The sequence below is a fragment of the Octodon degus genome, unplaced genomic scaffold (assembly GCF_000260255.1).
Source record: "Octodon degus isolate 3935 unplaced genomic scaffold, OctDeg1.0 scaffold00003, whole genome shotgun sequence".
NCBI lineage: Eukaryota > Metazoa > Chordata > Mammalia > Rodentia > Octodontidae > Octodon > Octodon degus.
The window spans coordinates 22071753-22095284 of NW_004524579.1; positions in this window are offsets into that span (position 1 = coordinate 22071753).

The window sequence follows — 23532 nt, forward strand, 5'->3', positions numbered from 1 at the left end:
AGTGTAAAAACTAAATATAAGAAATAAAGCCATGCTGTTATGTTGAGCTGTGGGGGACTCAGGTCAACAATTTCTGACATTGCCAGTTAAGCAGAAGACCCAATACTATTATGGGATACTGGACTCTTCTAGAATATTTTGCTGAGTTTACTCACCTATAATATGCAAATAACGGAACTTAACAAAAAAGGGGATACAGATGAATGTCCAGTTTGTATCTGTGTATTCAAAGTGGTTGGGATAGATATATAGTTGCATTCTGTTAATGAATAGAATGATTTTTTCTAATGGTGTTTTTAAATAGGATCTCAAGTCCGCATCTTGTACAGCAATTAACCACTAAGAAGAATGTATGCAGTGTGTTAATTATTGAAACTGTCTTACCGGTTTGATTTGAAACTGTCTCATTGCTTTTTGTTTATCAATATAACTATGGCAAAAAAATGCCTCTGGCATTTGCAGAGTGAGGAAGCAAATCTCATAAATATGACACACTTTGGGCCAGGAAGATAACTTAGCAGTATAATCATCGGCCTGGCAAATGCAAGGTCATGAGTTTGATCACATGTACCAAAAACATAAATAGGACACACTTTAAAAATGACTGAAGATAGCCCATCCATCTGTCCATCCATCCATCCAGCATTCATCATGTCTATAATATCTACGATGTATCAAACAACTTACAGATAAAGGATAAAGAAGCCATGCTCCCTGTCCTGAAGACTTAGTTATGAGCATCCTTCTCAAGAAACAATCCGTGGTGCTTCCAAGATGAAGGAAGACCACCTGAATTCAGAGAAAGGAAGAAATAAAACCAGAGAAAGCCTAACTGGGCATTGACACACCTTTTAGGTCATCAGTTTGTTAAGGCCTGTCTTTTTCTCTGTAATAACACTGGCAAAAGGACTATTACATGATTTATTTCTTTGATTCCTGCCTATCATGGGAAAGAGTCCACTTAAACAATAAGAAACATTTGATAAACATCTGAAATACAGGAATCATGAGTTTTATGATATCAAATTTATTATCAAGTAAATGTGTAACTAATAGGTACCTGTCTGGCTGGCTGTGGTTTTGGCATAATGTTTTGTAGCTTCCACACATACAGAGCAGGAATAAGAGTATCCAGTCCAACATCCAGTCATTTCTGACCTAACACTTCCTCTCTATTATATTCACCTGCTAAAGAGCATTAGACTTGAAACACCACCCCAAGTATCAAGATGCACTAGACTAGGTCATCTGGAGCAGCCCATGTTTCTAAATTGTCTGAGCAAAGAAGCTCAACTATGACAAAGAAAAGGAGGCCAGAGAATTTTTCAGAGTTAAGGAAAAAGACTCCCTTCCTTTTCCAGGTCTGAGACACCTACTATGATCATAGTCATTGGGTTCTCTAAGCTGTACCTTTATCTTGAAAACTTTGTAAAATTTAAGCAAGCTTGGGTGGACTTCTAATACTTGTTACCAAAGTATAATTATCTAAAATATTCAGAATAAGGATCTAGAATATTCTTACTAGGAATATGTCAAGAAGGAAACCCAGATACAGAGAAGCATGGAGTATGGAAGTAAGGATTCACCATGCTGCAAAATCCAGGAATTTAACAAAAACAAGGATCTCTAACACATCATCAGCTTCTGCCTCAGATTCTAGACTCATTCAGTCACACTTTAAGTCTATTTCTGCCTCACTAAAGACCCACCCAGCTTTCCAATAACTGCATTATTTTATCTACAACTGTTCTAACTAGTCAGGGTCATTGCTACCATGTCTCTGCCAAGCACAACTTTCTCTGATGATGAAAATGTGCTAAATCTGTGTAGTCCATGAAGAAAACAACAAGTGACTATGGAGCACTTGAAATCTGCCTAGCATGACCGAGGAAATGAATCTGCATTTGTATTTCATTTTAAGGAATTATAAGTGTAAGATTGAGTCATATGTGGCACCTTCACTCTTAATGTATTAAATTAAGAAGTTCTAGAATAGTTCTCAAAGTGCAAAACTGCTTTCCATCTCCACACTACAATCCACTCTGCCCAGCTGCCCCACAGTTCCCTTTACCTCTTCTCATGCTTTATTCTCTGCCCAATCTTCACTAGCTGGTGGAGTAATTTTTAACAAACAAAGCTGAGCAGAAAAGTCTTCTGTTGAAATCCCTCATAAGGTTTACTCTCAAATTAAGGATTAAATCTAAACTTGTGCAGCCTGCAAAGTGCTCTCTGACTTGTCACTTGCCTACACTCTCCACTCTGTCTCTCTCATATTCACAACATTCCAGACTCAGTGACCTTTCTTCCATCACCTGGACCTACCAAGGGTGCCAAGACCTCAAGAACCTGAGGCAGTGATTTTTCTGCTTGAAATATTTTCCTCTCAGACTTTCCTATGACTGTTTCTCATCATTCAAATCTTAGTTTGAAGAGCATCTTCTCAGATCTTTTTTTCTGCTCTTTGTTCTTCTCTAGAACAGCTTCTGCAATGGGCCCTTTATTTCAGATATTATTTATTTCTCATCCTCTTTTATTTTATTCATACAAAGTGTCAATTCAAAAACTATCTCATTTATATTTGTCATATATTTATCCATCCATCTATTCATTCATTCACCCACTCACCCATCCATCCATCCATCCATCCATCCATCCATCCATCCATCCATCCATTGGTTTACCTGTGTTTTCCCACTCAAAACTGTAAACCCTTAAAAGAAGATAATGTGTCTGTCTTAGTGACTGCTATAGTCTTAGAGTTTACAACATTGCCTGGGACTTAGTAGGTCTTCAAACTATATTTTTTGGTAGATGTATCATCCATCTATGGTTTGGAACTCTTCCTATGATTCTCTAAAGATTCCTTTTTTATGATAGAACAGGGAAGAATTCAACTAATGCTTGTTGAATAAATGAATGACATATGACAGTGAGAAATTTAACTAAATAATTAATGTGATTTACTTTTCCACCAGTTAATTTTTTAGTAGATGGAAATTGCATAAATTAAATAGAGCTAAACGATTAACTTCCTCAAGGGCTTAATTTCCCATAGCCTTGAAGTCACTGAGAGATAAAATTGACTGGTCAATTCCCTATATTTAAGTAGAATATTTTCCTTAATTATTGTTAGTTAACACTGATTGATTATCTCAGTCCTTGAGTAACAGTATGGCATTCAGCTAGTGATAAAAACAGGAAAGAAGAGAATTTTGTAAAGAAGAAGCTGATTTAAATATCTTCACTGTTAGATTTTCTTGTTAGAATTGCTTGGAACCTGCAGGTAGCTCAGATTTTCTTGTCTAGAAGATGACACCAGAAGGTCAGATATAATCAAAGGGAAACAGAAAAAGTGTGAACTTCACTCTGTAATAGGAATTGGTTCTATTGCATTCAAAGAAAATGCCTTCCAAGTGAAAATAAAGAAAAAAGCACCCCAATAAATTAAAGCTCACTGCCAAAGACATGGAGGACAAGCAGAGCAGGCCCAGAGCCCAGTGGCCAAGCTCTTCACAACACCTTAGTTGTGCTAACCCTACAGCACTCTCCCTCAGGCTGCTTAGATGACACTAACAATAAAGGAAACTTCTTATGTTTATGGATAATCAGCAAGGATTCAGAAAAGTCAACTAGTTTAGCCTTATAAAATCTAATTTGCATGTATGATTGGAACAGCTACAGAATAACAGCTCATTTGGTTTATGAGTCCCCCGGTTCTCACATGCACAGGCTCCAACCAAAACTGCCATATTCTGACATTTTGTAAACATCCAATGAAGTACCGGTTTCCTGTGACCCACCATGCACTTATGCATTCTTCTCTGTAGAGAAGAGCAAGAGAAGGAATGCTCCGAGGAGTGGTGATGATGGGAAGTATTTTATGGTCTGGCTGTAATCCCTCACATCTTTTCCATTTGTTCAGCTACTATGCACAAAGCATCTATTCTGCACAAGGCCCTCTACTAGGAGTGGCAGATATCAAGATAAAGAAGGACCAGGACTCTGGTGGTACAGTTTATCATGTGCATAAGAGCAGAGCAGCAACCCATGCCAAACACTTGCAAAGGAGAGGCATCATATCTGAGGATTGCTTGTTAGACTCAGAAAATAAGATTTAAATGCAAAGTATCTTGCACTCCCCTAGGAATTAGCACAGTGAGGGCCAGCTTTAACTTTTTAATAAATTCAGTTCAGGCAGTTTTCCCACCAGAGAGCCGTCCCTTGGCAGAGCACTAGGGAAGTGGCTGGCTTTTGGATCGTTCTGAATATAAAACACAAATTATCAAGCAGCAAAATATTGTTCTATGAGAATAATATTCTATGAGAATAAGGCTTATGACAGATACTTTTTAAGAAAAATGGGCTGCAGAATCACCAAATTATGTCACAAAATGTTGCTCTTCTCATTTTCATTTTGGCTAAGCCTAAATAGTTGGATAAAATTCCCAAACATGAATAAACATGGAAATTGTCATGCATTAATTGTTTTGTGTACTTTCCCAATCCTTAGAATAGATATATGCCATGCCTATTATTTTTTCCAATTTATAAGTTAGAAAGGGGTCACAGAGCAGTCTCATAATTTGGCCAGGGTAACACTAAAAACAAAGAGATATCCTTGTACCAGTCATAGATGACCCAATAAAACTTGGTAAGGATAGCCTAATGGAAGAACTGTTTTCCAAGATGTAGGCAGAAGGTAATGAACTATGAATGATAATGTTATAAATCAAACGAGAGGGAGGCAATGGTTGTGGAAATTTAAGGAAAGGAGATGTTTAGAGAGTTGGTGGTGGAAGCTGTAACTAAGTCAAAAAATGCATTCAGCGTGGATCACTAAGTGGGCAGGGAACAGGTGTGAGTATTCAGAGTTCTGTCTGACTCCATCACTCTCTGCAAGTTTTTCCTTCTAACTGACCCATCAAAGAGCACAAAGAAATAACTCATTGGTGTAGTCCAAGGTTTTCAAGCATCTGGGTCACAGAAGAAGGTGGAGAGTGAATTAAATGGGGAAAAACACAGTTATTCTACAGAACTCTCTACCACATAGTAATTTTTTTCAAGTCAAGGTCAGCAGTAAGACACTTACCTTTGTAATCACCTAACAATACCTCACATTATAAACGGTCAATGAAAAACTTTATCAATGCATTCTTTCCTTCCTTCCCTCTGTACTATTCTATCTCCAAAACTTCAGGTCAGAGTTCAAATGACATGTACAGCTAGCTGTGGACTGCCAGTGCTTGTCTAATAAAAGAAAAAGCTGTATCTTTTTCACCCCTCTCCACAATTTGGGTGTTAGAAATAGAGAATATTCTAGAACAGCATTCTGTCCTTCAGTAAAGACTCCGTGTTCCTTGCCCTTTTAGTAGTTGGCCTGGAAGCTAGGAATGACAAGGGTGGAGCACTTCTTTCTCTGGGGATGTTTCCAAGTCATTTTGTAGAGGATCAGCAACTTTTTGGGTCAGTACTGAAGTTTAAGAACTAAGCTATTCAATGAACTTCTTTACAAGATGCCGGGAGGAAAACACCTATTGATTTTCAAGTGACCAAAATTGTCAGAGGCACTTCATATTTGAATCACCTTCAGAAGAAAATATGGCAGAAGAACAAGAAGCACCTACTTGTTCTTTCAATCAGTACTTATTAACTTTGTCCAGTACCCTACGGCCATAAACAGTTACCTAGAGAGGCCATTCTGATGTGAACTGACACTAGTTTAAAGGTTAAATCTTTTCGTTTCCTCTCTTTATGTCCCTTCCCCAAACTCCAGCATCTCAAAAAACAGGTCAATTGTGTTTTTCAGAGTTCATTTTGTTCTTGTTGGAGTATTTGTTTCTGAGCAACTTTTCATATGGTTACTGATGGTCTTTTAACCACAAGCAGCTGGGATCTCAGTGTTTGTTAAAATTTCTGTAGGCACATTTGCACAAAAAGGAGATGTGTGACAGAATCCTCTTGCTGTAAGGTCACAGGGAGATCATCTGGTCTCTCCCCTGTCCTTTTGTTCTCAATCTTCCCCTTACTGGCTGATAAGAATCTTCTGCTGTTGAGGGCCCTGAAGAAGAGAACTCATCTTCTCTTCCAATTTGCTTCATCTTGCTCTAAGAAAGCAAGCTGTGCTTTTTGAATCCTGCCTGTTCAGAATTAAAAATGGAAAGTACAATAGTTTAATACATTTTATGACCTTCATGTTTTATTAAATTTCATAAAGGCATTCCATTCAAAAGAGGGTCAGATTTTAAATTAAGGCTCTACAACAAATATTTAAACTCAGATTTAATAAAAAAGTTATTGTGTATTCATGCAATTGCAATTGATTATAGAAGACTTAGGTATTGAAATTTTAAAAGGGTAATAGATATTGTAAATGGATAATAATGTTTAACAAGATACTGAATTTGGTATTTATTTGGCTTATTTTATGTACATTTTGAAAATTTATGGAACAATGGTAATTGTTTTTTAGATACAACTGCTTCACACATAGAAGGGGCACAATAAATATTGATTGAAAGAATGCCTCGATTATATGAGTGAAAAATATCTACAAACTTTAAGTTTTCTTGCATTAGGAGGACTGATACACTTTAATTAATTTAACATAACAAAATTTCATAAGGAGTGTAATTTTTTCTAGCATTGAACAAAGCCATACAGGAGCTCTGTGCAATGTTTGAGACAGGCTTCAGCCTTTAAGGAGTCGAGCACCAAGACAGAATCTTTACAGGCATAAAACAAAGAGAGAATAAAAAGAGAGACCTCTGGCACTGCCCCAACTCAGTGCGGCTAGAATGGTTGGATAAGACTCAATGAAGGTTGGTTTTAATGGGCAACCTGATTGATTTAAGAGACTCTTGGAAAGGTAATTGGGTTATGGGGGTGCTATGCTGACTAGCAGGGTTAAACCACTGGTGTTCCCAACTGAATGTGTTACAGAGGAGGTGGAGCCCAGCTGAAGGCGCATCACTGAGGGTGAGCTTTGGAGGGTGTCTCCCTCCCTGGTGCTCCCTCCTTGTGCTCTGCTGTCTAGTCACAAAATCAAAGCATCTTCACTGGCCACACCCTCCACTGATGAGGAAATACAACCTCTGGAAACTTGAGCCAAATAAACCTGGTCTCCATTAGGTTATGCATATCAGTATTTGGCCCTGGTAAAGAGAAAGCAGGCAAATATAGACTGCTGGAGGAAGGGGAACTGAGGCAGTTATTGACAATACTGTCCAAGAGGTGCACAGTATACTCTCCAATTTTTAACATCAAAAAAATGTAAAAATCATGACAAGATTTGCCAAATATTTTCAGCAAGATAATATAAAAGCACTATTTAGAGAAATTAAACTTCTTTCTCCATGCTAGTATTTCTCTTTATGAAAATTTTCTCTTTAGGTTTGTTTCTAGAGGTTATACTGTATAGTAACCAAATGTGTCCTTTTTGTATTTTCCTACTTATGTTTCTCTGAGTGTCTTAAATTTATGATTTGGTATCTTTCATTAGCATTGGAAAGTTCTTGACTTTCTATTCCCAAAATACTGTTTTAATCCCTTATCCCCTTTTAGTGTTGAAATTACATATACACTAGTTTAGTTCATTTTGCAAGTTTCTTTCTGGGTTTTTTTGTTTGTTTGTTTTTGTTTTTTGTTCTTTTTTTTCTGGTGGAACTGGGGATCAAACTCAGGCCCTTGCACTTGTCAGGGAAGCGCTTATTCCACTGAGCCATCTCCCTAGTCCCTCTTTCTGTTTTTATTTCTTTGTCTCCTCATGGTTTGGTTAGATTATTAAGATTTCTTAATTCTATTTTCTGCACATCTAGTCTACTGTTAAACACAGTACATTCATATATGTATTGAATTTCTTATATTTATAAAGTTTACCTGATTACATTTTAATGGATTCTAATTCTATATTGAAGTAGTTCATCTTTTTCCTTTCTGCTCATTTTTCCCTATTTTGTTTTAGGATGTTTTCAGAAGTATAATTCCAACATCCTAAATATCTCCAGATATGCTTCTATTAGCCATCTTACCTTTTCCTTATGCATCACTTTTTCTACTTCATGTCTAGTAAATTTTGATGGCATACTAGATATTTTAAACAATGCTTTCAGAGATTTTAGTTCAGGGTATCATCTTCTAATTGTTGGGTTTCTTTTTGGCAAGCAGTTAACTACTAATGAACTAAATATGACTCTTTTCAGGCCTGCTAAATTTTTGTTAAGGAAATTCTATTTTCATTGTTACTTGCTTTTCATTTTTACGTTTTCTGGCATATACATTACTCTTACCATATTAGGATCTCTAAATCTCCAAGGCATCTCTCCCAAAGCCTGCGCTCTGGAGCCTTCACTGGAAACTCTGAAATCTCTGATTAACACTCCACTTCCCAGCATCTGAATGCCTCAGGCTCCTATGCTCTCATACTGGGCACATAGGTCCCACAGTACACCAGGACCTCACAGCTGTCTCCACACAGAGGTTTGAGATGCTCCTCCTCCAGATTCTGTGTCTAAAATACTGGACTCCTTTTCAGTCTGTTGTAGTCAGGGCTTTCAGCGGAATATATTTAATACAGGACACACAATTAATGGGATTATTTTACAGTATTCACCCAGAAAGTCAAATGCAGAAGAGTGCAGGAGATCTGTACACATAATCAAGACCCGAATATCCATTGCCTGGATCCCATGGCAACGTCTTGTACGAGTTCAGCCGGGGGCCTAGAACCCAAGAAAATGTGGCATCAACTCTGTAGCACACATCTATATGGGCAGGCCCAAAGATCAGTGGTGGAAGCTAGAAAGTCTGCAGCAGCAGGAAGAAAGATCTGAGGGATCTGCATTGGAGCCAGGATGGAACGCTGGAGGCAAGGACTAGAGCTCCCTGAAAGTGAACCACAGCCATCCTCAGTACCAAGGAGGATCCAAGGTCATCTGACAATGAGAACAGCTGAGTCCGTATCATGAAAACCAGAGAGACAAGGTTCTCCAGGTGAATCAACAGCACAGTATGTTCTCCCTTAAGTCCTGCTTTTATGCCATTGGCAATAATCTTCAGATGGGGCTTCCACACCCAGCACTGCACTGACTCAGTTTATCTGGATGTTACAGATAACTCAGTTTATCTGAATGTTAACTATGTTCACCATAGTTAATCTACCACACAAGTTCAACTGCTCTAATTTCACTTCTTTTGGACATTAAGATCACTGTTTATCTAAATAATCAAAAGCCCAAAAACGTTACAGGGGGAAAGAGTCTTCGATAACGTAGCTATGTTTTTATATATTTTCTATCTTAGGAAGCACTGCATTTCATTATGTTGTTCTACAATATCTGCAAAATATGATTTAATATGATTTTTTTCAAGTTTTACACTAATATGGTATTCTTCCTACTAAGAAGAACATATTTATAGTCTTTCTACTAAGTTCAAACTAATTTAGACACATGTATAACATGCAGGTTTACTTATATATACAAATATACAGATAAATAAATCATACAGGTTAACATCTATGTAGATATGCACATATGTATATAACTGTACACACATACACATACAGGTTTGCTTATAAATATATACATGTATGAATATAACTATGCAAGCACACATCAAAACATGTAAGATTAAGGCTTTCATTTATGTCGCCAATATTGGCTTTGTGTGGTTAGAAAATAGGGTTTTTGCCTTCTCACTGCCAGATAACTTATTAGAGATTTATTTAGCTAATTGAAGATTCCTGCAAAGCTTAATTCCTTGGTGACTGACTACTTAATGTGATTTCCTTGAAATAGATGCTTCTCCCAGGACAGTACCTCTGGGAAACACTCTAGAGTTGACAGTCCGGAACACCTCTCCATATCCCACCCTTCTCTGCTTCCACTATTCCAGATTATCTGCATTCAGAGACAGTTAGACTTTCCTGGCTGCTCTTCACCCCACAAATTCAGAGTTCCTTGATGCAATGAACAAATACTGGCTTCTAACTGAGATGTTCCAGGTGGCTCTCTGGAGGTTAAAGTCCATCCTTCTGCCTTGATTTCAGGCACAAGTTTCAGAAAGCTTTCCTTTCATTTTTTCCCAAATAAAAGAGACTATCACTTGGTTCTATCACTCACTCAAGCACGATCAAGAAGAAAAGGAAAAACTGACTTTCAGGTGAAGAGAAGGCCAGAATGAATCAGAAAAATATGACCACTCTAGACAACTGGTCTATTTGGAAGTTTTTGTTTGCAATGCCCATCCTCAGCATCTGCTCTTGTCCTAGGCATGATGGTGTCCACCGCTCCCTGATGCTTTCCTGTTCATCCCTTTCTCTAGATCTCCATTCTCAGAGACTCAGTTCAAGGTGACAATGATCAGCGATGATGAGCTAATAGTTACTCCTCTTTAAAACACTTAAATTTTAACAAAAAAAATAAACTGAACTAAAAACCCCAAATTCCAAAGATGTTCCTTTCTTTCACTTTTCGTTTCTTACTAGTACATATTGATATTGCATAATAATTACATCCATTGTGGGACATTTGTACAAGTACATAACAGATCTCAATATTTTATCCTTTTCCTCTCTCTTCCCACTCACCTCCTTCCACCTCATGTTACTCATCTCACTGTCTTCAGGGATTTTTAAAACGCCTAAACAGAAATTGGAAGTTGGATTTTGTCAATGCCTCTTTCTGTATGTATTGAGATTATTATGTCAATGAGTTTATAGACTGTTTCCAAGATTTAACTCTTATGAATCATGCTGCTATAAGCATGAGTGTGTAATATGATGTATTCAATTCTTTGGAGAAGATATATAAAAGGTAAATAGCTGGGTCTATCAAATTTTTAGTTTTTTTTTGGGGGGGGGTTTGAATTCTTTATATATTCTAGATGTTAGTCCTTTGCCAAAGGCATAGCTGGGCAATATTTTCCCATTCTGTAAGGTGGTCTCTTCACTCTGTTGGGTGTTTCTTTTGCTGTACAGGAGATATATTTGATATGATTTCAATTTTTGATTCTTGGTGCTATTTCTTATGCCCGTGGGGTTCTGTTCAGAAAGTACTTCTTTATGCTTATCTTTCAGAGGTTTACCTGTTCTTTCAACAGATTTTTTTCTACTTTACTATTTAGCTCTTTGCTCCATTTTGACTTAGAAGATGGTGAGAAATATGGATCAAGATTCAGTGTTCTGCATGTGGTTAGCCAATTCTCCAAGTACCATTTACTAAAGAGGCTGTCTTCCAGTGAATGTTTTTAACCCCTTTGTCAGAGATCAAACAGCCGAAAGTGCCTGTGGTTTTTTCTTCTACTCTATTCCAGTCATCCCTATATCTATTTTTGTGCTAGTTTTTATTACATGCCAGTTTTTTTTATTGCAGTAACTTTGTAATAGAACTTCAAATGTAGGTGGTGATGCCTCCTGCTTTGCTCTTATCATCCAAGATTGCCTTTGCTATTGGTCATTACTAAGCTCTCATGAATTTTAGGATTGCCTTTCCTAGTTCTGTGAAGAATGCTGCTGGTATTTTGATCAGGATTGCATTAGATCTGTATATCAATTTTGGGTATAAGACCATTTTGACTATATTGGTTTTGACTATAGTGGTTCTGCTTATCCAAGAACAAGTGATATATTTCCATTTTCTGATGTCCTTTTCAATATCCACTTTCAGAGCACCATAGTTTTATTCACAGGTCTCTTACTTCCTTGGTTAGGTTAATTCCTAATGGTTTAACTTTTCTTGATGGTATTGTGTTTGGTGCTGTTCTTCTAATTTTTTCTCCTCAGGGAATTCACCATTGGTATACAGAAATACTATTGATTTTTGTGAGTTGATTTGCTACTCTGCAGCTTTACTGAATTTCATTGTTAATTGTAGCAGTCTTTTGGTGGAATTTTTGTGTCTGCTGTATAGAGGGTCATGTTATTTGCAAATAATGATAATTTAATTTTTTAATTTCCCATATACAAACTTTTTGTTTGTTTCTTTTCTTGTCTGCTTTCTCTGGCTAATATTTCATGGAGTATGTAGGGCAGAAGTGGTAATAGTGGACATAATTGGCTCATTCCTAATTTTAGAGAGAAAAATTTCAGTTTCCACCCCATTCGATATGGTATTGGCTATAAGCTGGTCATAAAGAACTTCTATCAGATTGAGATAAGGTACTTCAGTAACCTATTTTCTTCATAGATTTTTTTAAAATCATGAATAAAAGCTTGATATTGAATTTTGTTAAAGGCTTTTTCTGCATCTATTGAGATGATCACGTGATTATTTTGTCCTTGTTTCTGCTTGTGTGACTTGTTACATTTATTGTTTTATAACTGCTGAACCATCCCTGTATCCCTGCGAAGAAACCTAAAGGGTCATGACACATGAAATTTCTTGGACATGACGTGTAATCTTCTTGAAGATTTGCTACATTCTGTTTGTCTGTGCCTTCTTGGGGATTTTTGCAGCTCTGGTCACTAAAGAGATTGGATTGTGGTTCTGTTTTTTGGTTGAATCATTGTTTGGTTTTGGAGTCATGGTAGTGTTAGCTCCCAGGAGTGACTTTGGGAGCACCCTTTTCCTTTCACTTTCACTAAAGACTTTGAAGAATATTGATTCACTATCTTCCCTGATGTTCTTGTAGAATTCAGCAGTGAATCCACATGGATCTGGGCTTTTCTTGGTTCATAGACTATTTTTATTGTTGCTTCAATTTTATAGCCTATTATTGGATTCCTCAGGACTTTAAAATATTCTTGGTCCAGTTTTGGTAATTTAGATACATCTAGGAATGTATCAGCTTCTTTTGAATTCTCTAATTTATTGGTGTACAGGTCTGCACAATAATTGCTAATGATTTTCTGGAGTTTGGTAGTATGTGATTTTCACTTTTCTATTCCTAATTGCATTGGTCTGGGTCTTTTCTTTCCCTTTTTGGGTAAGATTTGCTGAAGATACGTTTATTCCATTCATTCTTTCAAAGAACCATCTTATTAATTCTTTATTCTTTATGTTGTTTTTGTAGTCTGTATTTCATTGATTCCTGTTCTGATCTTAATAATTTTCTTCCTTTCACTAACTGGATTTGGATTGCTCTTATTTGTCTAGGAACTTGTTGTACATCATTTTTCTGATGTGACCTTCACAGCTTTTAACTTTCCTCTTAGGCTGCTCGCACTATGTCACTTAGGTTCTGGTATGGTAAGAAAAACATTTTAATATTATGTAAATCATAAGCTAAAAATCCAAATTCCAAATTTGACACATCTATTATTAGAGAGCAAGTAGAGAGGATTGGGCTAGCACTTAGTGGGTGGCAGAAAAGTTGTTTGCGAACTAATACACCATAGTTGAAACTCTGAAGATTGAGAAAAGAAGTTGGAAAGGATTCTATCATTCTACTCCAAGTCTACATATATTAGACATGAGGCTCTTATTAAGCTGAGTGTATGGGTTTTAAAAAAGATAACTTGTGGAAGAGAAAATAGAATTCCCTGCTGTGCTTGTTTTCATGAGATACTTTCTGGCAGATAAAATGATTGTTTTCATCAAAATTTAGTTTAATAAAGCTGTTTATACATCCAAGTAAGCTGTATATAGTCACAAAGCCCTTTCTTCAAACAGCACTCAAACTTATCTTTTAACATGTAAACCTTATCATGTTTCTTCATAGCTTAAAACCCCCACTACCTTCATTATGCTTGAAGACTGGACTAGAAGTCCCCAGTGTTCTATGCTGTGTCATTTCCCTCTCCCTCTTCAGGCTCTAGCAAGATGACTCTTCCATCTCCTCTGGAGGCCCAGCTTGTTCCTGCCCAGAACATTTTTCCCATCTTTTATTCACTGGCTGAACACTCTTCTCTCTGAACTCTGCTCTTCTTTGTCACTCCAAGCTCAGTTCCAAAGTCATCCTAGAGAGGCTCTCCTGGCACATGAAATTCTAGTACCTTCCCAGGTTACAGTTTTGCTCAGTGAGCACCTTAATTCCTGTGGATCTGTGGTCTGAGCTCCTTCCCCCCTGAGATGCTCTTCTTGAGGACAGCAAGCCTTTGTGACCTTTTGTGCAATGAATGCTAAACTATCAGAAAAGTAACTTGCTCAGAGTTGGATTCTAATAGTGCCCTGAACATAGGAATTAATGAAATAAGAAACAAATGCTTCATTCCACTATGCTTGCAAAAATTGACTCATGGACTTGAAAAACACAAACTGAGAGGCCCACAAGAAGCTGCTAATTGGGCTTTCCCATAATACAGCTCCCTTGTCCTCCAACAAACTGGATAACTGATTCTGCTAAAAACTAACATCCATACAAAACAATATCATGGTCTTTTTCTTTGTTCTTGGGACAAAGTACCTGGCACATGCAACTTAAAGAAAGAGGGAGTCATATTGACTCAGAATTTAGAAGTTTTGGTTCTTGCATGTTTGAGCAGAGGTGCCAGAGTAGATGTATCTGGCAGAGGAAACTGCTCACCTCATGACATCTAGGAAGCAGAGAATGAGGGGAGGAGCTGGGGAGGGAGATGAACCCTGCAAGGACATTCCCCACTGACTTCCCTCTTCCATCCAGAACCCTTAACCCAACAGCCAGTCAGCTATAAAACCCACACCATCCAATCACTTATCAAAAGCCCTACCTCTGAGTGCATGAGGCTTGGGCAGTGGGTGTGTATAGTTCTAAACCATAGCAAACAAAACCCAAAGACCCTTACTACAGTAACCCACTGATTTTTCTCAGGTTTGCTCTTAGTCCCACCCTAGGTATATATTGAATTTCATGAATTCAAACCTTTGACGTATTCCTCTGGTTTTAAGTCTACAGGATGCCTGCAGCAGGAGAAGTAGCAGGCTCTTCCAGGGACAAGAAGATTGGACATCACACAGCATATCATGGAAAAGAAAAGCCAAACTCTCTCAGGAACTTGAAGCCTGGACACTGGCCCATTTGGTTAAGAGAACAGTTATAGATGCATTTTAGTAACTAAAGAATATCACAGAATCAAAAACACTGTAAGAACTGGATTCACATTAGTAAAATGGCATCAGATAATAACCTTCACAAGGGCCACATTGCTCACTTCACATTACAGTTCTCCTTTGAGAACTGCTGTACGGATTGACATAATCTTTGTATAACATTTAGCTTTACATACTGACATGAAGTAAACCTCCAACAAATGCGAGCTACTCTTATTACAGTAATAATGTTCACTGTGATGACTTCATGTTACAAATAAAAGGATGGACTTAGTGCAATAAATTTTATGCACATCCAATACTGTTATTCTTTTTGAGTTTTAGTATAAGATACATAAAACTTTATATTCAAACAACCTGACATGATTCCTATTAATACTAATATGTTTTATTTTTATAATATTTCATACTTTAGAAAGCCCTTTGTCTTATTTGATGATTCACAGCTGCTCATGCAGAATAATATAAAGCTCTAGCAATATTTTGTAATAAAAATTACCTGTATTCTGGTTCAAGAACCGGCTGTATCTCTTCCATCTTAATATTTTGTTTGGACAAATCAGATTTTATATGCCAGAATGTACAGAGCCAATTTGTCCTCTTGAAAGCTCAAATGTTAAAGGTAGGAAAAAAAATTTTATCATCAAAAGGTGCTTGGAGGTGTCAGACAGATTCGCTTCCACCCACAGATGCTTAACTTAGAGAAATCAAAAATAATGGAGGATTAAAGATTATGCGCCTACAGTAATTTGGGAAAATGAAGGAGTCCCTCAGGTAGAAACATGATCCATTAGCCCAAAACTTTTCCAGTTACAGCCTATAAATATTTGATGTGTTTAACTTCAAAAGTAGCAAAGGAACTATTCAACCCAGGAGAAGGAGAGATGATGAGGAGTAATGGGATGGCATTAACAAAGAGAATGCTTCTCAATAGGGAGAGCAGATAATGAAGAGGCTCTGCTGAGCAGAGAGATGCCTTGGAAGAGTAAAACAGGAAGGCGCTTTACTGCTAGAGCCGATGGCTGAGCTCCATCTTCGGGCTGCTGACCTAGAGTTCATGGAGTACCTTTAATGAGCCACACAGCACCCTGTAAAGTGCTTTCAGTTGAACTGGTCTGAAGGTTAGGAAAATGGGTCGAAATGTTGCTTACTTCCTGGCATGTTGACATCCACTCCTGCAGTCTTTCTTATTCCACATTGCATCATGAATGCACCCCATTGCACTGCTTTTCTCTGTTTCCTTAAGATGGTAAATACAGGAAGGAAAAGATGAGTCGAAGATTGGAGAAAAGAGGGGGAGCTGACATGAATGTGAACTTCTCCCAGTGGTGAAGACGAACCTCTCAGACATACACCACCATTGACGGTCATGAAACACGTGACATTACTGATGACCGTGAACACCATCCTGTGTGACCAGCCCTAGCAACAACGCCTGTTTACACATGTATGTGTGTCTTTCTGATTCCATTTTCTAAATCTTTACCAGCAAGCCTATCTTATGCTATTAAATACAAGGTAAGAGAAAGCAAATATAAAAAAACAAGACCAACATCCAGACATTTCTGTCCTCCAAAGTCATTACTATTGAATTAAAAGTGAGGTTTTTAAAAATTTAGATGAGGTATATGCACTTTTAAAACTATTATATGATCTTTTTACATGAAGTACACAGAACAGAGATGCAAAGATGTCACTTGGTGCCAGGTGGAGAATGGCCTAGGGAGTAGAGTGTAATCTGTGTAAGAGATGAATGGCAGTGGTAACTGAATAACACTGTAAGGGCACTTAATGCCACTGATTTATACATGTAAAATGACTGAAATTGTCAACTTTATAATATTTATATAATACCACATTTAAAAAAGCGTTTATTTTTTCTTTCAATGTAAACTCTGAAGTCAAAGGGTTCAATTTCTATAGGAAATTTTTTCAAGAGAGATTTGTTTTCCAGTCCAGAAGCACAAATTATTTCCTAATTGTGTCTCTCCAGTATCATCATCAATAAACACCTAAATTTTAAAGTTATCTTAAACAGTATGCTTTAATATTTATTGGAAGCATTTATTGGTTTTATACTTATGATAGTATATGGTAATTTATATAAAATAAAATGTATTCATTTGCAAATTGATGCCACAAACACACTTAAGTACTTACTGATCTAGGCTTTTTTCCACAAGCCATGGTGTACATACTTCATTTCTTTCATGTGTGTGGCCAGCTCAGCCTACCCTGGGTGGCTTGTGGTGCTAGGGATTGAACAGCAGCCCCTATACTTGCCTAAGCAGGCACTTTAGACCACTGAGCTATCTTGTTGGCCCAGTGTACATACTTCTAATGCACTGCTCTATGAAAGAAAAGCCATAGTCACTGACTCAACATAGTTTGAATCTGGAAAGCTGCCAAAGGATTATTGTTAAAGGAGTGGAGATCAGCTATGGGACTCCAGGGAGCCACAAGAACCTTTAGGAGTGAGGCCTGTCAGAAGGAAGTGTGGCCACTTGGGATATGCCCAGAAAGGGGACAGTGGAACCTGCTCCCTCCTTTCTTGTCCTTTGCTTCCAGTGTCACTCACTGCTACCATCATGAGCTGTCTCTCCACAAAGCTAAACACAAGAAGGCCCAGTGGATTATGGCCAGAATTGCTGATCCCACGGGCCAAAATAAACTTTTGCCCCTTTTAAGTTTAATTCAAGTATTTGCTTTTGTGCTGGAAAACTAGCACACAAACAACTTAAAAAAGTTTAGAAAATAATATATGTCAAAGGAATGTATGCTATACTTAATATCTTAAATTAGAATATTTTAATAGTTTAGAAAACATCTGCAACAAGAGAAGCAGACTTGCTTGAATAATGAGTCTTCTCAAAATTTCATAACAGCACATTTACCCTGACTTTACAAATTCTATAAACCTTGTAGGGTTGTGTATCATTTAACAGTTTTGAAGGATATACATACTTTTTCTTTTAAATTATTTCTTTTTTAATTTTATTAGTATACATTGGCAGTATATAAGGATCACATTCATCTTGTGCAGTTGTAATGGGCACAAACACATCTTGATCCTTTTTTACCCCCTCTTCCCCTCCCCATCCCCTCTCTCCATCTAGCAGACATGAGATTTGGAATAAGATCTAGATTTAATTTCTGATTCTACATGAGCTGAAGCAAAGTTACTTGATGTCTTGGAGTTTCTGTGCTGCCTTTCATGTAATGGTGGCATAATCGGTTAATGGCTTTGTATTGATGGCTGAGAAAACATACAGAAAATACTGAGCTGCAGCAACTACTCACAAGCCGTTTGTTGTCTTCTCCAGCTGTAGTCAATGCAGCTTAGGTCGCTCTGACATAGCAGTGATCAAATCTATGATTTCCTTGCTTTGATCCTTGGATCTGGCACCTTATTCCCAATTATAACATTGTTCCTATCTGAAAATACAATTTAGCTTTCAGTGATTTGTGTTTGATGATCTTCCCTGTAGAACGATTTCCAGGAACATGGCTTGGTGAAAAGCAAGAACGGTCTTTTATATAAATGTTTGTGAATTCACATACAGAGAGAGAGAGAGAGAGAGAGAGAGAGAGAGAGAGAGAGAGAATATAAACTTTCACTATTTTCAAGTACTTCAAGTAATACAAGCTAATGTCTCACAGAGTGTTAGAGAACAAGCCTTCTACCAGATGTGTTTGAATGACTGGCTATCAATCATTTGTAATTAGTACAGTGTATGTAAATTTATGCAACTTAAGTGCTTGAAAACAATTTATTCTTGTAAGTAGATTAAATTGTCCCTTTTACAATCCTGTTTACATTGGTAATTTATTTAACAGACCCTCATTTCATTGACGGTAAACTTTACCCCTTCCCAAGTTCAAATTCTCTCACTTTGGCTAAGTGCCATCAGAATCCATAAGGTTATATTGAACTAGGAAAAAAATGGAGTACCAAATTCTATCAATCAAGTGTTGGCTGTCAGTGACAGGAAATTGGCACAGGTACAAGGACCCCTGACCAGATGGTAGACATCTGTGCTTCTCTCATCATCAGGGTTGTATCTACCATGTCCCCTCCACAGATAGGCCTCACAGAGGTGGACAGCTCCTCGGGGCTGTTAAAACATTTAGTTATGAACAGCAAAGAGGAAACTGACACCTTGGGATGCTTGGAGTTTTTTCAAAACTTCTTCTGTAGAACTTGGGGCAGGAGCCAAGTTTTATCTATTTCCTTGAGAGTTTTCAAGATTGGATTAATGCCTATGTCTTCAGAATGTAGAGAGATACAAAGAATCATCCTCCAACAGGGCATCCTGGAAGGTATCCTGGGAGAGAGGGTGGGGAACCTCGGCTCTGCTGTGACTTGTGAATGTGGGCTGCTGCATAGGTTGGAGTCTCAGATTCTCTGTGCAAAGTGGGAAACATACTGTCTGGCTCCTCTGCCTTCTAGGGAGGGTTGAGGGTCCCATGAGTCAAAATATAAATGTGCTTGAGAACAAGAGCAGGCAATGCACTACAGTCCCCTCCTACAGCTTAAATTCCAGCTCTCTTCTCCACGAGATCGAGTGCTGTGTCCTCCATGAACAGCGTCCCTGTTCTTGCCATTTGACTTATATTTTCCAATTCTGAAATGCTAGAACCTCTAAGATCTAGCAGGGCTTATACTGTTCTGGACTCAGCTCTGAATTGGAAAGTAATTTGAGCATAGGAACTATGTCTTTTTATCCTCTTTTGCAGGAAGATGCTAAATAAAAATGTGTTAACTGATTCATAGCTCTGACATTTCCACTCATGCTCACAGCCCACTAGGCTGCAGTACTTTTCCCTCAAATCTCTGGCTGAAATCCTGTTAAAAGGACAAGCAAGATATTTCCATTTTCAGGGCCTGTCAGTGAGCACCAGACCAGCCCTGCCGATGCCCACAGATGCGTCCTTGCTTCTTCTGGTCTGTAAAAGTGAGGGGGACTCCATCACTAGCCGCTCTCTCCTGAGAGTCACCATTGAACTTCAGAAGCACCTGAAAATTTGGCTTTCTCCTTAAAGGCTATTATGCTAAGAGTGACAGGAAGGAAAGCAGAAGAAAAATAGAGATAGGCAGATAGGTAATGATTCTTTACTCTTGTGATGACAGAAAGAAGGCAAGAAAATTTAAAACCCTGAAGTCTACTAGCTCTGTTTATAAGTATCTGTGGTCTCAGCCGAGTCACTTCTGAATGAGAGCCTCAGTTTCTTGTCTTTGAAATGGTAATTGGACTACATATCCTCTAAAGTCCTCATCTACCCTACCATTTGGTCACTCCACGAGAATATCATGGATAGAATTTGCAAGTTCTAAGAGGAGGCAGTGGTGACAGGAAGCACACAAATTCTATTTCTTTTTGGAAAAGAACAAAATCAAATGAACAAGTAAAAATCTGAGTAAGTAAGTACTTATAGGTTGGCCAAATTTAGTCTCTGGTGTTGCAACTTTCAGAAGTCTACTCATACAAGGATAAGACTCCATGTCTGAGCAAGATAGGGGTTCACTGATTTGGGGTTCACTGATACATTCTTCCATCCACAGATTTGCATACTAATGGATTCATGCAGTATTCATTTGTTGAGCATCTAACATATGCCACAAACACTGGAGATACAGCTATAAACAAAATAGATAAAAATACTGGCTTTCATTTTACTGTATTCCAAAATTCTAGTAACAGAAAAACAAGCCCATATGATAGATAAAATGGTAGGGCTAAGAAACCTGAATGAGACAAGCCAAGTAGCAAAAGTTCATAGAATAAAGAAGGTGCTGTTGTAAATGTTCCCAGAATGTCCGAGAAGAAAACCAAGTGACTGGAGCAGGGAGAGTGATGAGGAAAGTGAGAAGAGATGAAATCCTACAGATCTTTGGTAGGAGAAGATAATTTATTCCTCCTGTAGAAAAGAGTTGTTGGGTTTTTACAGTGGGTGAGATGGGAGCCATCGCAGGGGTTTTAGCAGAAGAATGTCATCATCTGACTTACTACGTGTAGGAAGGATTGCTGCCCTTCTGGGTGGAAAAGATACTGTGCGAAAACAAGGATGGAAGCAGAGAGATCAGTTTGAATGCAATTTAAACAATTCAGGAGAAAATTGATAGCTGTCAGATTAGGTAAGCAGCAATGGAGAGAAATTTTTTGGAATCTTACTATATTTCTATGGTTCTAAGATAACTGAAGTTGCTTATGGAGTATATATGTTGCCTCAGAGAAAGACCGACATAATCAGAGACGTATAATAAGGAGACTAAGTGTTATTTCAAACTCTGAGCACTAACAGGTAGAATAGCACTGCCATTTGTGAGTCAAAGAATTGAGTGAGAACACAAAGACTTTAGTGGAAAGCATCAAATCAAGCTTCCTATACAAACATTTAAAGCTGGAGTAGCCAACCAGACACCTAGGCTGATATGTGAATTAGGAAGGCATAACATTCTTCTGGAAATAGAAAGCAATAAGAGAAAAAGATATAAATTTAAGGGCCTTAGGCATACAGATAGTAAATTAGAGTTATAGGGTTGAAATAAATTTACAGAAGAAAGTAAATAGAGAAGAGGGTGAAGAAGAAGAAGGATTAGGTCTGGGTTTCTACCATTTAGAGATCAGGATGATTTGCGAGTAATCAGCCCTGTCACCTGCTTCTTATAAGTCCAGTAGGATGAGAGATTTTATTAGAATTTGGCACAGGTGACTTTTATTTCCTCTTATGCAATTTTGGTTCCGATTAATAACCCTTCCTGCATCTATGAATATGAAAAGCAGTGACCAAGATAAAAACAAACCCTTCATGCATAACTTGCATTTAAAGTCTCAGGACCAGCTTCTGGCTTTGTGTGTGTGTGTGTGTGTGTGTGTGTGTGAGAGAGAGAGAGAGAGAGAGAGAGAGAGAGAGAGAGAGAGAGAGAGAGAGAGAGACACAGAGATGGAGATATGGTATGAATAGGAACACAAAGCAATAGTATAATGTCCCTGGCCTTGCAAAGTATTATTTTCTAGAATAAATGCAGAACAAGAGAAAAACTAGCAAGTCAATGTGAATTCACATTACACTGCAGTAACCAACTATGGGAAACACAAATGCAATTACAGATGCCACGGAGCTCAAAAGTATCGATGATGACTGAAAATTATTGTGATTGTCTCTGGGGATGCTAAAGAATTAATTTATCTTCAGGATGTCATCTTTCAAGTCATTGCTCAGGTTATGTGTGTACGTTCTATCTTTTGCTTAGGAACAGCCAAAGGTTTTCTGTTGTCTGAAGGACAAACTCTCAGGGCTGTGGCTGGCATTCCAGGTAAAAGCACATCCTCATTAGTCCTTCCAGTCATTCCAACCTATAGCTAGCTCTCCCTTCAAACTCTTAGATAATCAACTATCTTCTAACTCCTCAGGAGCGAGATTTTTTTTTAAACAAATGTTTGCATTCACTCTTCAAACAGATTGTAAGCTATTGGAAAAAATTGATCTGATTTACTTTTTCTTTATTCACTACCACAGAGCTATTATTAAATGAATTCTTAATAATGCCACTTGAATGAATGCACTAAAACTACTATTTCTTTATCTGTCATCAGGGGCTGGCAGGGTAGCTCAGTTGTCTAAAGTGCCTTCTTTAGAATTTCTGTCTTCTGCATTTATGTGAAATAGAAAATGAGAAAACTTAAGCCAAAAGTTACTATGTTCATGTGTCCTTATGCTCAGAGAATTTCAGGAAGCTCATCTCAAAGCTGCCATCCACAGAAAAGTAATGGCATGACTTGTAGACCTATTTTTTTAGTGCTCCCTCTGTGCTCTATCCTGGCTTTTTTTCTATATTTTTTTATTGAGAAACAAATGGCAATTTGACAGTTTCAAAATTGATTAATAGGACAGTTTCAGTAATTAATACATTGCACATTGTTATCTTCTTAGTGGTTATCCATAGTACAAGATGCAGACAGGATATCCTGACCAAACACTCTTAGTACAAATCTTTCTTCCCATTGAATTAAGCGAAAGTAGCTGTATATCTATCCTAACTATTCTGCACATACAAACTCAAAATGGTCCTTCCTTTCTATCCCCCTTTTCAGTTTAGTCCTGTCAGAGATGGGTATTCCATTGGCATCTAAATACTATAGGTACGTGAATTCAGCAAAACAATCCAACACAGTCCAGTAGTCCAAAATAGTAGTGGGTTATCAGCAGAAGTTATTGACTTGAGCCTTTCACAGCTCGGCACATTAATATGACTTTACATAATATACCTCATTTTTATACTTTTCTGCTGGATTGTTAAGACCAAGATAAAGCAAGACATATATAACAAGAAATGTAACTTTTGTATCTGATAAAGTCAGTCAAGTACCCTCAGGATTAATCCTGTAACCCTGTACCACAGTTTGCAGATCCTTTGTCAGTGTCAGCCATGTGGATGAGTCACAGCCATTGCTTGACCAATTTGATCTCTGTGAAAGCCTGAGAAAATGTTGTCTTTCCATGTGACTCTCCTTAGGCTCACTACACATTGTCAATCACATTGCTCTGTGGTTCCATAATCTCCTTG